This window comes from Megalobrama amblycephala, linkage group LG5, assembly GCF_018812025.1.
Source record: "Megalobrama amblycephala isolate DHTTF-2021 linkage group LG5, ASM1881202v1, whole genome shotgun sequence".
NCBI lineage: Eukaryota > Metazoa > Chordata > Actinopteri > Cypriniformes > Xenocyprididae > Megalobrama > Megalobrama amblycephala.
The window spans coordinates 14,164,902-14,179,916 of record NC_063048.1 but is presented as its reverse complement, the minus strand read 5'-3'; the positions used below and the strand labels follow the sequence as shown (position 1 = coordinate 14,179,916).

At 40.7% G+C, this 15,015-nt stretch overlaps 1 protein-coding gene and 1 long non-coding RNA gene across 3 annotated transcripts in view; one reads left to right on the top strand and one right to left on the bottom strand.

Moving 5' to 3' along the window:
• bcl11ba (BAF chromatin remodeling complex subunit BCL11B a) overlaps positions 1 to 15,015 on the bottom strand; it is a 53,316-nt gene that overhangs the window by 8,087 nt on the left and 30,214 nt on the right. The window lies entirely within an intron of this gene.
• Positions 1 to 15,015, top strand: part of LOC125268526 — a 47,843-nt gene that overhangs the window by 26,381 nt on the left and 6,447 nt on the right. The window lies entirely within an intron of this gene.

Sequence of the window (15,015 nt, the reverse complement as noted above, 5' to 3'; positions counted from 1 at the left end):
ACCTTTATGAGTGTTTTCATGTATATGTATGTGTGAGAGAGTGAGCGACTGCGGAGAGAACAATGGGGCGGCAGTCACACACAGGGCTCGGAGAAGCTGGGACTAGGAAGCCCTCATGGGTGTCTATTTCAATCATGGCCATTGTGAAGGATCAAAAAGAGCAGAGAGAATGAATGGTTAGTATCTGTTCTAGCATTCCTTTACATGCTGCCGAAAAGCAATGCTAAACAGGGGAGTGTGTTTTCATCTGAAAGAGACAGAAACAAGGGATTATATACAGCAATAGCCTGAAGCTTCATCGTATTGGTATACTGAAATGCAATATTTCATCAAGGAATTTGAATAGTAAGCACACAAAAATGTAAATTAGTAAAAGAGTAGTGCTGTGCTCATTTTAAAAATTTCAAAACTGCCATATTAACACAAAAAGAAAAAAACACCTGTAAACCCTGAAATGTGATGTTTTCTTCTGTAGGTACTATAGCATCCTTCTGCACTTAGAGAAATACCATCATCATTAGTTTAACCTTCATGTTCTGTTTGGGGTCCGAGACCCCAATGCCCTTTAATAATAATAATAAAAAAAAAAAAATTTAGCATTATATATCATATTGATTCTTAATGACGTTCCTAATCTCATTAAATCTCCGATTTTATTATAAAGAAGGTAATAATAATTTTAAACACCTTCCATGAAAAATCTAAAATTCTTAGTCTCTGATACCACAGGTATAAAACATGTTTAAATGAAATAAATTTCACATTCTAACATCAGTTTCAATAATATTACTGTAACAATACAAATACAATTTTGGTCAAATTAACAAAAAATTTACTATATTCTATATCATTCACAGTTCTGAGAAAATGCATATTTACTTTGTGATACAACAGATAAAAAAGTTCAATCTGCAATAATATTTGCCTACTGGGTTTAATTCAAATGAAACAATCATTTACAATAACAGTAATAATTTAAAGATAAAATTTCAAAACTATTAAGGTTCTTAAAATAACCATTTGAGACCTCAAACATAAATCATGAACAGTCACTCTCAGAACATGAGGGTTAAAAAAAAAGCTTCTGTCAGAATATATATGACGCGTAAGAAAAATGTTCAATCAATGCCCTTTATCAAAAACCTTTAACAAGCACTTAAATGCATTCCCCACTGGATGTTATCATGTGGCTGATGTGCATTCATAAGAACATCTGTTTACCTCTACCCTTGTCCTATAAAGCCTTTGACTTAATTACAGTGGACAGAGCGTTAGCTCCAGCACAATGGCCATCTTCCCCCAGCCTCTCAAAGGCCTACATGCATACACACATAACACACACACACACAAAATCCTCCAATCTCCTCTTGTTGTTTTATGGCAGATGCTTTCAAAGACTAATGCTCCATGTAAAGGAGGCCTAGAAAACAAGTAGCGTCTGTGTTTACCAGGCACTGTCCTTTTCCTCTGTGTGTGTATGCATGTGTGTGTGAGAGAGAGAGAGAGAGAGAGAGAGAGCCTTTCTCTATGCTAACAACCGGGGCGTAAAACCTAGCCTACTGTACTAGCTGATCCTTTCGCAGACAAACAGAAGTCATCAGGGGGCCGAATGTTCATTTCTGCCCCACAATTAAGACGAATCAATGGCCGCTGCCTGAAATGGTATTTGTGGCCGTGCTGAAGGGACTCGGGCGTGAGTTTATTGAGAAGTGTTCAGCGCCTGCACTCCCGAGGGGATTGGAGTCCGACGCAGATGGCAAATAAAGTATGCAGCCCGAGGCGAGAGCACATTATGCTAATTCTAATGTCAGCTGTACTTTAATATACAGCTCTATTTAATCACCCTATTATTTCACATTTCCATATGAAAAAAGGAAGAGAGAGGCAGAGAGGGGGAGAGAAAACCTGCAGCACTTCTCTTGCTACTAACACTATGAGTGTGCTCAGGTTTAGGTGGATGTTTCCCCGGATTTTGTGTCAGCATGGGGCGCTGTAGCTGTTTGCTATCGGGATCTTGTTTCAACACACATTTGCACACATTCATACCTAAAATAAACCATAATGAATCATATACACTTAATGATCACAAAACACACATTTATACAGGTAATATTTTATAAAATGATACATAAATAATAAATGTATCTAGCTAATGTAATAGTAATGCGTTATCTTTATACATATACATGCACATAAAAACACTCATGAATGCATAAAATGCATGAATACATACTGAAATATTAATATATAACATAACAATGGTAATGTGCTTTCCAATGACACTGGAAAAGTATGTGATTTGATTGGTTTCTAAGACTAAGGCTTTGTTTGGCTATTATTTTGAATTATATTAACTTAATTTTTAAAATATTTTTATTTTTAATATGGCCTCAATTAAATAAACGGAAAAGGTATCATATATATATATATATATCATACTAATCATAGGGAAAAAAAAAAAAAAATGCAATCTGGATGTCTTTATTTAGTTATTTACATGCACCGATATGTACACAATAACCTTTACAAATAACAAACAGAAAAAAGCACCACAAATATATTAGACATGACTTATAATATAGACTTAGACTTATAACAGAGACATTTACTGTTTTTTTTTTTTTTTTGTTTTTTTTGCATTGTTGCAATGAATTCTGACATCTCAGATTTCTCTGATTTTGAAATTAAAGGACTGGATAGCAGCCTGCCCATTCTCCTGATAAGTTTGGAGTGATTAGTTTCTCATGCTGAGCACTGGCTGATTCTATTTTCAATTAGATATTCCCAACGAGGCCCAGCTGCCGGGCGGGAGAGGAGAACGAGGACAGTATTGTGTGAAAGTGTGTGTCATCTGCAGTATCAGTCGTGCATGCAGACCCCAATTCAATTAAAGAGAAATTATCACTAATAACAATCGTGGCTCTCCGCACACATTGACTTAAACGGCATGCAAATGCCGGGCTTTAAGACACATTAACCGAAAAATAAAAAGATGACAGTTAATAGGTTTCAGCGTTGCACTGAGAGGTACAATGAGCCACTTTAGCTTTCATCCTGAAAATGAGGAAGAAAAAAATCAAGATGAATAAAAATTATTCTACATGCATTCTCTGCGATTTTCCCATTTTATTTTACAGTTAACAGTCAGTGTCACAAATTTACCATGACGATTATTTTGTGGTAGTTGTTCAAAGCAACAAGGCCAACGTTTGATTGTAAATTACACCTGAAGACGAGCTTGGTGAACGGATTGTCCTTTGTTGTTCGCATCATTAACGAGATTAAAAATAAACCCTGAATCATTTTCATTTAAAATGGATAAAAATAAAAAAGATATTTGCTTCATTTGCCATATATTGTCACATACATTCACCCTGCGGTTTCAAAGCAAAAAACATAAACTGTGTGTGTGTGTGTGTGTGTTAGTGAGCGAGACAACCAGATTGTCTTGTGAGGACAAAGGAGCAAAAATCTCCAGGAATTTGAGATTTTTGACACAATAAAGGCGGGTTATAAATTGATGGGGAGGGGGGAGAAAAGGGATATAGCATCTTTTAATGAGGTGCTCATTTGCTGACAGTGGTTTTCACTATAGGGACTTCATTTAGGCTGTCATTAAGTTATTATCTAGCGTAAAGAATTTTGCCGTCCTGTAAGTAGCGTGTTGGGTCTGGAAGCTTTTCTCTCTCTATTAGTGGAAGCGTGCCGCGCTGGCCTGGACCGCTGCCTGTGTTTTGTTTGGCTGTGGTTCACACACAGCTTTGGCAGGGGGCTTCTTGGATGGCTTACAGAGGAAAGAGGGAAAAGCGCGCGCAAGAAAGAAAGGGAGAGCGAGAAACTAGCTCACTCGTGCACGGTAGCTTTTCTGGGCCCACGAGGGAGTCCGGTGTCCCATTTTCGGCATTTACAGTTACGCCATCCAAATTTCCAACAGAAACTACTGTCATAGTACAGTAAAGACAGATCCAGAGAGAGTCACGCCGCTGACCGAGACGCCTTTGAGACATAAGTGCTTCATCATGGCGGTCTGGAAACGTTTTTCAGCTTGAAACAAAAATAAAATGAAGCTGCTGAAAAGTGAAAAATTACTGTAATTGTTAATAAGAACAGGTTAAGGGTACATGTGTAGAAAAAGCATTTAAGAGCACCATGATGCGCTAAATTTGGCAGCTTGGAATTATGGGTTATTTTTGTGGGAGTGTAACACTGAAATCACATCCAAGAACTACTTCTTCATATTCCATACATTTCATAAAAAAAAAAAAAAAAAAAACTTGAGTATATCAGATGCGCGCAATTCTGTGGATGCTCCAAAGCGAGACACCCTGGTCTTATTACGGTTGTTTAGAGTAAGGCGCCAGGCTTGCGAGGAGGCCCAGCCTCATGCGAATATCTTCAAATAAGCTCCACCTTCATCTCTATCCCGGCATGTTCTCCTAGATTTTTTTTTTTTTTTATATTGATTAAGTGTAGTCTGGTCCTTAATGATAATTTAGAGGGACTAAACTCCACAGGCCCCGGGATGACTATTCCGTTGAACGATTATTAGTGTGGACACCCTGCTTGAAAATTAAGTTAGATTCTCCTCGGATAGATATGCAGAGCGACGCATGTCCCATTAATTAGGACTCAAGCTGCTGTTTTGCGGAGCAGAGACGGGTCTCGTGAAACATGGCGGCAACTTCATTCAACCGCGGTGTTTGGCTGCAAAGCACCGCGCAGCTGAGTGTAAAGAATCGCCACAGGTCTCTATTCAAGCAGATGAACGCATCAAACAGAGACGCAATTGTGAGGCAAAATAGTTGTCTATCTGAATCTAGAGAGGGAGAGCGAGAGGGGAAAAAAGAAGCAAATTGGAGTCCCTTGCGACAACAGGGAAATAATACATGGATACGTAAACGACACAGCACGTCACCTCACGCTAACTGCTATATGGTAACAAAGCAAGACTCTAAAGAGTCTTAGGGATAAAAGAGCAAAATGAGACTGTAAACATTGGTAGAACTAAGATGATGTTATGGCTGCAGGATTTCGAAACTACGGCTAGCCTCCCTTTGAGGAAAGGCAGGGCGCGGGATAAGCCTGTAAATGAGGGCCGCGTGCATACAGTAACGCCAGTCTCTTGTATGATGAATGCTATTGTACTGTAAGGAAGAGGTGGGTGGTGCAGACAGAGAGGGGGGAGAGAGAGAAAGAGGGAATGAGAGAGCCGCACGGCATTGTGGGTCTCCCCTGCTGTTCCTCCCTGGAGTACTGTGATGTGTGCTCTTCAAAAGGGCTCCTGTCACTGTCACTGCTTCATTTAAAGTCAGACTCCCCTGAATTTGCATCTTGCAACGTCTTACAGGACGTGCCATATGCCGTCCAAAAAAGACAATGCTCACAAATAAATTGGCATCCACCCCCCCCCCCCCCTTCTCACCCCAGCTCAGAAAAACAACATCTGAGGATGCAAGAGGATGTTGTTTTAAAGATGGCACACAACAAAATCCAGCCACCGTCTGTAACAAACCAAACAACAAAACATCACCTCAGGTTCAGGGAGAAAATCATCTGCTTTTTAAAAAAAATATGGTTTTTATAATGACTGTCTTTATATCCGTATGTGGTGTGAGCAAGAGAAGCTGGTTAACACCGTTTCGCGGCTCAGATCTGAGAAGAAATATTCGGCAGTGTTAATTTAGCCGGGTTTCCATGTACCGGAATCTCTCAGGAGCGTGCGCCGGCCCCGAGCGGAGACTTCATACCTCACAGCCCAGTCGGAAAGTGCAATAACGAATAAAAATGCTCATTACCGAATGATTTCAGTTTTCTCTATGATTCAATTTGCAGTAATTACTGTGGCCTGTGCTAATAAAAACTGCTACAAAACGCGAAGGTCAACTACCAGTTAGGCGTGTTCATTTTCATCTCAATGTATTCATCCTCGGCGCCTAATGGCCCAATTTTCTCCCCTCGCTCTTCAATAAATATTGCTGGAATTACAGGTTAAATAGCTAAATTAAATCATGGCTATTATGGAAGGCTGCACCATTCGGTGAGGGAAACCGGTTTACCTCTAGATCTACAATTGCTGGGGAAGTGCCAATCACTAGACAGTTTACGATTAATGTCAAATGTGTCAAGGCCATCAAATTACAGCGTTCATTCCCTGCTCGGCTCCCTGTGTGCTGTGAAATAAGAGAAACGTATGCAAATTCCTTATTACGGCAAATTCAAAAGGTTATTTGTTATGCGCTGGAACAGATTAGGCTTTTAAACAAACTAGATGCAAGGTAACTTAGGCGAAAAGGACCTAAGCAACTGATCTGGTTTTTGAGGAGGATTTGTGTTGAGGTCAAGCTTTTAAATACTTCACTCAAAGTTATTAGAATACTGGAAAAAAGACCAAGACGATGATGGTCGAGATGCGCAGTGAAAGGTTTAATTGCCAGCCACTGGGTCTTGGAGGTGTTTTTTAATTGCTTGGGATGAATTTTGTTCCATCTGATTACCCAGCATACTCTAATGACCAGGGCTACTTATGACAACTGCAAGAGGTGCAGGCGGATATTGAGGCTGGGAGGTAATTTGTGTAATGACTGCAGAGACCGAGAGTGAAGAGCAACTGATTTGGTACCTTCATTCATTCCGGGCTTCCTGACTAGAGCACTAGGCAGTCTGTTTGTGAAGAGTCCCCTCATTATCCGTCCTCTCGCCCCTTAACGTTTAATTAATATCTTAACCTTTGGAGTTATTTTTGGGAGACTCTGTCTTTTCATGCTGGGGATGAGCAAAGGGAAGAAGGAGAAAAAAATTGGTCACATGGGACTGCAAATCCCACTTCAAAACTGGACATCCTGTTAACCAGGACTTACTCAGATAACCTTGGAATTTCCAGAGCGTTAGAAGTCTCCCTTTCTGAGCCAGAGTCATCTCTCTTTGAACTGCCTGGAGTTTTTCACACACTGGAGTTCTTAAATTATTAAGGTCAAGATTATATTCCTTGTATTTCATGGTACCTGCAGACTAGGCGGATTGAGTTCCTGCTAACAGACTAACTCTCTCCAGCGCTTCGCTGCGTTAACATCTTCCTGCGAGAGGACTGAAAAACAAGAAACAGAGACGGAAAACACGAAAACAAGTACTCTGTGCTGCAGATCGATAACTCAAAATGCCATGAAGTAGGCGGCGCAAGACGAGGGAGTCCGCCGCGTGAGCTAGAGTGGACCTGGGAGACTAAGCCAGACCTGACAGCCCGCTTCTGGGCCTGGGGTGTCGGAGCGCTCCACATTTGATAGAGTCAATGTCACGACAAACTGATTTGCATTTAGAACAAAGATGACATGGGCCCTAGGCACGGGGTGCCTCCCTCCTGTCCGCCCAGCTTGTGGAAAGTTTCCTGACATTTCTTGCATTATTAAGCCAGGGGCTTCATTACCATGCGTGTGATCTGGGAGTCTCCCAGGCCTCTAATTCCTCACCTTGAATTGCTAATGTCTTGTTTATGACTATCATGGCAAATCGGAGGCAACAATTACATGCAAATCAGTCCCGGCACATTGTGCTGCTGCGAACAAAGCTGCGAAGAGCCAGTACTGCGCCTGCCCCCAGTTTCCCCTCGTTCAGAGGAACTCTTCACGCTTTTACACACGTGACGTACGCTTGGAGGAAAAGCTACACCTGCTCCGAAAGCCTCAGAAAGGAGAGATAACCGTAAACTAGTGCTGTAAAGAGCAGCAGCGCCCTTATCCGCAAAGTTACGCATCTCGGAGAGCGCTCAGTAGGGACAGTGCCGTCTGCCACAAAGACAGTGGGCAGATCTGAGGGGAAGAGATAGCATTCAGCAGGGGAGCAGGGAATCATGGGTGATTTACTAAGTGTAAATGAGGCGAAGGAATCTAGAAGCAGCTGTTTTTTACAGCCTGCTTGACATACTAGTGCAGACCTGGACTGGACAGCGCACTGCCATTTCCCACAGCTAACATCTGCTTTACATTCTCTGCCTCCGATCTGCCAAATCCCCAACTGGACAGGTTGAGTTCAAGAGGATAAACACACTTCAGCAGTTTGGACAACACTACTTCACTACTTTTCACCCACTTTTTCTCCTATTTTTCCTTCTTTCTGTCGATTACATGTCACATCTTGTCTTTATTTTATTTTGCCATTATCGCCAATTTTATTTATAAGCAGATTTGAGAGACAGGACTGGAAATGATAGGGAGAAAGGGGGGCACACTGCAATAAATAAATAAATAAATAAATCTTTTATTCAGTAGTCATTGACTTTTTTTAGATATTTTAACTGGAAAATATGTTAAGAATAGAATTTTGGCATCAATCTGGCATCTGCCTCATGAGCAACATGGCTAGTTTGTGCGCTATCTGCAAGGCTAGTAGACTTTTTTTTCCTTTTCTTTTTTTTTTTCCTTTTTAAACAAGCACCAGATCTACTTATCAGCAAAAGTTTGAGTTTGTAACTAAGAGAGTTCTCAAACACGTTCACCACAAGTGATTAGCCATTTCGCTTAAGGTGGAGCGTGGAGTCCTTACAAAATGCCAAAACCTCTACTCCCATAAACCAACACAAACGTCCATTATCCTGTCATAATTTCACGCAAAGGATGTTATTTATATTCATCTCTGACAGGAAAAGTGTGTGACCGTGAGAACTGACATTTATATGACTGTCTGTGTTAAAGCTTTTCCCCTGACTGACAAAGACGTGCTCTCCTCTCCTTCTGCTGCGTGGAGTGAAATCCGGGTGCATGTGGCAGCGCCGTGGCCCATCTCCTCACGTGAGATTAGGGGAGGCAGGGATTAGGCAGGTTGGGAGGGGGTACGGAGCTGAAGGGTTACTGGCATTATTTCTTATGAATTTAAACGAACGCTGAGCAGCTTAGTAAAATCAGAATGAATTAAATTCATTAACTCACTCAGTGACAGCAAAGTGGCAAGGCGGAGAGAAGAATTAACAATTTCTCTCCAATGAGGTCATGTCGTTCTAAAACAGGCCAGCGGTAGATAGGCGGGGAGCTCGCGCGAGTGTGGGTCAGAACTTTGAGCATCGTGTCAGGAAACCGTGGCTCTCTGGGTCACTGTCAAGCAGAGGGAGCTAGAGGAGAACAGAAGGTCTCATCTCCCTTCATCCTCTCTGCGGACGGGGGAAAGGTGGATGTCAAACTGTCATTACCAGTCCACTAGATTTACTCCCTCCGGAGAACATCAGCTTTTAAATAAGGCTTTAAAATTACCATAAGTGTGCCCGCGTGGAAGTGTGGCCGTGTGTGTGCGACAGTGTGGAAAAAGGTAGATGCTTTCAGTAGTTTCTGGATGAGGAACCAAGCTAATGCGGAAGGCCTATGTCAGCAGCTCTGTGTATGAAAGCCTGTGTCATGTTAACAAATTAAAAGGATTAGAGGTGAATGGGACAGACATGGCTTAACACCGGCATCAGGCTGGTCAGCACTGGGAAGAAGGGGGGAGGGAGGAAGTGGGCAGCTTTTAGATGAGATTGGGGGATGTGGGGGGGCAATCTAAACCCCCCTAATCCTGCTACACAGGTCTTAAGTAGCACCAGCCTCACCTGCTTGTACCTGCCTCAAAATGCAAGAGAGAACTTCTCAGAATTCCAAATGTTGTGAGTTTAAACATAAGAATAGAATCACTAGAACTAGGTAATATATCTCAAAGCAAATTAATGCAGAGCAGATGTAAAAACAGGGTTCAGAATTAAAGAATTTCCCAATTAATGAAATCATCTATCTATCTATCTATCTATCTATCTATCTATCTATCTATCTATCTATCTGTCTGTCTGTCTGTCTGTCTGTCTGTCTATCTGGTATGTCTGTATCAAATTCAAATTTAAAAATTTAAAAGGTTTTTAAAAAATTTTTTAAGCTCAATCAAGGCTTTGTCAAGCCAGCAATCAAAAAATGTCTTGACTAAATTTGATTTTTCTAGTGTAAAAAAAAAAAAAAAAAAAAAAAAATCTTACATTTTTATAGAATTTTAATTGATCTTCCTTACATTTAAATTGCAATTCCGCTTTCTGCTTTCCTCTATTCAAATTCAGAAAATTAAATACCATTCTCAATTCAATTCTGAATGCTGCACAACCCTGGGCACTAAATCAAACAAAAACATCACAAGTGACTGGCAAGGTAATTATGGATAATCTCATCCATTTAGTGAGTATTAACAATTTTAATAATTGTTAAATCATGGTCTAAATGTTTAAAGCGAGGATGTTTGTTTGTTGCCACTCATGATGACATGTTTTTGTCTATCTGGGCACGTACCATGTTTTTTTGCATCAGTGCCATGACTGGTGCTTCCACTGTGAACGCAGCATAAGCCTGATTTGCACGGGACTACAAACCAACAGATTTTTGGACAGCCTCTTTGGTCTGCCCCATGCCAGAGTGAGAGGGTCCAAAGTGTACAGGCCCAAGAGGGAGCATCCCCACATGATATGCCTCTCTTATTGGCTGAACTCTCTGTATGATGTAACAAATCTCCAGTCTTTTGGAGCCCATGCACTGCCAATACATCTTCACAGTAACCTGTGAAAATGCATTGATATATGTTCATAAATAAATAAATAATCAATTAATTAATTAATTAATAAAAGCAATGAATGCTTTTATCAGGTACCCTGCATGCTCATTCAACAAACTAACTAAAATCAGAAAATGCAATGAACTCAAACATTTCTCATAAAATTCTTTCAAGACCAGATAATCAGATTTATAGCTAGTCTTTTCTTTTTCTATTTTTATTTCTCCTAAAGGATTTTTGGGAACTATAAAGGTTGTTTTAAAGAAGTAAAAAATAAACTTGTTTCATATATATACATTATATATATATATATATATATATATATATATATAATATATAGGCAGAGATTCATAGAAAAATCCAGCTCCCAGCATCCCAGTTACTTTCTGACTGACTCTTGCAATTGTCAGACTAATGTAAGAGGAAGGTGACTCAAACATCTACCTCACTGATCAGTCTGTCTAAAAATGTTTACACTTGGCCTCAGTAGTGGGTGTCTCCCACAGAAAAGCAAAAATTAGGTTTTGGCTTGTGGTTGAGCACCTTTATTTACCCATCAGTTAGGTGCAGAGATGCCAGCTTGGGGAAAATTCGAGAGAGGTTTGAGAGTCATTTTGTGGCATGCATGAAGCCAGGAGATGATGCATCCTAAAAATAAGCAAGATATCTTGTGAGGCATAGTCATACTGTAACAGAACTCCATTAGAGTATGAATATTAAAAAAAAAATCCTTTACTACCTTCAAAAAATACCAAGCATTTGCCTCAATGCTGTTAATGTACTTACTCAAAATGTTGTCTTACTGTATATAAAAAAAAAAAAAAAAAAAAAACCTTTCTTCATTATCTTTTAGATGTTGTGTATTAGCAAAAAATAAAATCACGTGAGGAGGGTACTCAGTAAAAAAAAAAATCTTAATACATGGATTCTTTGAGCTCAAAAGAAGTTTTAGAACACAAGCTTGAGTTAGGGTCAGTCTGGAGTATCTTACTAATTACAATAAGCTGAGTTGATGTCAGAGATTTATTTATTTATTTCTAAATGGCACATAGAAAATGTCCCTCTTATCTGACAGAAACATCTGATAGTCAAATTTTATATTCAACCAGACAACTTTGAGGAACTTTCTGTCTGTCAATCATAAGTGTCTAATTCACAAGTCCTGATTTTGCCTATTTAGACACATTCCTAGGTCAACATATTTTGGAAGAACATTCTTGTCCAAAACTTTTATCCTAACCATATCCCCACAAAAACCTAACCCTACCCATAAGTTATCATGAAAATCAGAGGGAAATGATAGGTGAATAGCACTGATGTTGAAGCACCTAACCCTGGTTGTAAGCCTAAACTTGACATAAATGGTAAACTCAAATCTTATTGGTTGATTGGAATGTTGTTCCAGGATCAACAGAGATGCTGATCCAGGAACATGTCGCACGTGGTGAAATCAGGTTCTGCGTTTAAGTGGTATAAGTTCCAGAACAAATAACATAACTTACAGCACCTTAAAATCCTTTAGCAGTCAACGGACGCACTCATAAGTATATGCGAACAAATCAGTGAATGTGTTTATGTGGTTTAGAAGGCAGCGTCCGTGCGCTCTGGCCAAGGTCTCTGTGTTTACACTGCTCTTCCAGGACACAGTGCACAGGTTCTCCCTGTCTTAGCAGATTCAGACCAGACATGGGTTAGAGTGGGAATCCAGGGGCTGGAGAAAGGGGGAGGATGTGTGTCCTCTACCATAAACGGCCCTTATAAGGGCCTGATCACATGCAAGCTGCACCTGATGGACTGCACTGAGACAGGGGGCAGCCGAGGCTGTTGGACCTCAGGAGCGGTGAAAACGCACGCACACACAGACACACATATGCACGAACACAAACACATGACCTGTGCGAGAGGTGCTTCCTATCATCAGGCAGTCGGGAGTGTGAAAGGCTCGCTTTAACAAGCACCTGTAAAATGTAATCAGGCGTACCAAATGCACCCAATAATCGCGCCAGCCATTGTGTCCCAGCCCACTCTGTACTTCAGACCAGGGAGGAACGGCTTGCAATAATGCACTAATTGCACAAGCACTTGATTTCCGTGGCACTCGGCCGCACTGCAACTGAATGTAAATGTTATTTTAGAGCAACACACACACACATAAACACAAAAAAAGATTGTAACTAAAGCCTTTCTGCAAACTGCATGAAATATTTAAATCACTGAGCCAGACCAAACACGGAGGATGATGTAGCTGCAATTAGCAAACAAAACACAGAGGTCTGTGTACTGACAGACCGGGAGTTTTTAAAACGCACGCTCGAAGGGGGGCAGTTCTGCCTTATCCAGGCAATGTTTGGTATCCCTGTCTGGAGAGCATTCAGCTAGACAAAATAATAAGAGAAAGTGGGTGCTCCAGTCAGCATAAACAAAGTACCCCTCCCTGTCAGCACAAAGAAAACATTTTCTCACAGGATGATTATAACTGTGAGTCGAAGTTGTAAAATGGCTCCAATGTCAAAGCGATGATGATAATCACATGACTCTCAGTGGCATGAACCCTGGCTTGCCCAGCGTGTCAAACCACACACTTGAAAATGCTCATTGTGAGTGTGATTTTAACTCTTTGCGACCAATTTTTTCCCTGACAACCAAAATAAATGTCACAAAATGGAAAGCGTGATCACAGGAGTCGTGAGCTGCTCTCCTTCTGTTTAATTCCCAAGCGAAAAAGGGGACTGGAAAAAAAAATGCTTAAAAAACTCAAGAAAAGAGCACAGCCGAAAGTAATGCTGGAAAAAACATGTCAGAGACTGTAAATGGAGGAAAGGGTGGTGGTAGTGGGGGGTATGGCATTCACACAGTACGCCTGTCTCCAGTATAACTGAAACCAGGCCCGCTCCCATAACCAGTCCAATCTGTTTTCATTTGCCAGAAACAGAGCTCCTTGAACGCCCCCTTCTCTCCTCCCAAAACCCGGTCCTCAATGAAGGAAGGACTTTAAATATAAACCCCTCGCTTCTCACTGGTTGATAATTGACACTCTAGCACATTATAATTATTGGAATTATTTGTTTGAGTACTATTAGTGCATTTATCAGGTATATCCAGAAACCCTAAGATATCTAATTAATTTATTAAATCTTAAATGGACAGTTCACCAAAAAATGAAAATTGTTATCATTCACTCACCCTCATGTCATTCCAAACCTGTATGACTGACTTTCTTCTGTGGAACACAAAAGATGACATTTGAAAAATGTAGTATTAGACCCCCTTGACTTTCATTAAATAGACAAAACAACTGAAACACTCAAAAAGTCCTCTTTTATGTTCCACAGAAGAAAGAAAATCATACAGGTCACTCTCATGTTTGGATGAACTACCCCATTAATGATTAGCAAGACAACAATCTGTGCTGTAAAATCTAGCTTAAGCTGGCAGATGTGTTTTGGACTTAGACTTAGACTACCAATAAAACAGCTGGTCTTAACATTTTACAATGGTCTTGTTTTTGTTTTGTTTTTTGGAAAATGTTTGTTGGTCAACCAGCTAATGTACTAGAAATCAGATAGCATATTGCAAAACATTGTTATCAGCCTAAGGATGACACTTGTTGTATAGCTTTAACCAATACCCCTCACTTTGTATGCAAGTCAAATTAGTAGATAAAAAGTACAGTGTAGATTTAGCAAATGAGTAGGTAAACCCGCTGAAACATTTAACTAGGTTGCCCCAGTCCATTCCATCAAGGAGAGCTGGAACAGAAGCAGTCTGACACTAGAAAACTGGAAAATGCTCACTGTCAAAGAGAGCAATGGTTCCTGGCACTGCCTCAGCAGAGAGGAAAAAATGGACTTCAAAAAACTGCATTAGCTGAGCTATTCATTTCATTTGAGAGAATTTACATCACTGCCTGGGAACAATGTCACAATAAGAGCCAAAATGGACCTTCTTCCCTTGATTTTGGTTGAGCGTGGCCCTGAAATAATGTCAAAGTGTCTCTAACACCCAAAGAGGACTGTAAGAAAAGAAACAGAGGAAAAAAGGGCATTGTTCAAACTGGAAGGATAATGATTCATTCTCGTTTAGTCCACATCAACCGGAAATTACTAAAAGCCAAGCGATTTCTGCCAGTGCAACCCTTGGATTTTAGAGGGGAATCCACATGCATGTTATTGCTCTGGCGGGTTATTGATCGTGAGCAGAGACTTGTGCGGTCCGCCGAGGAGTCCTTCAGAGGTGCAGAAGGAGCACAGAACGGAGGCCAGGCGGGTCTTGGGAGCCAAAGCGGCAAGGGAAGATGGGGGCCTGTGTGAGCGAATTAATTACACGTGCATTTTTGGATGGCGTATACCATAATGAGCCCCAGCTGGTCCAGGCATCCAACTCCCTTTAAATGTAACTATAAAAAGCTGGGCATTCAACAGTCCTTTCACAAAGAGAGCAGGGCATTATAAAAGGTCCCTGTGATGTGTG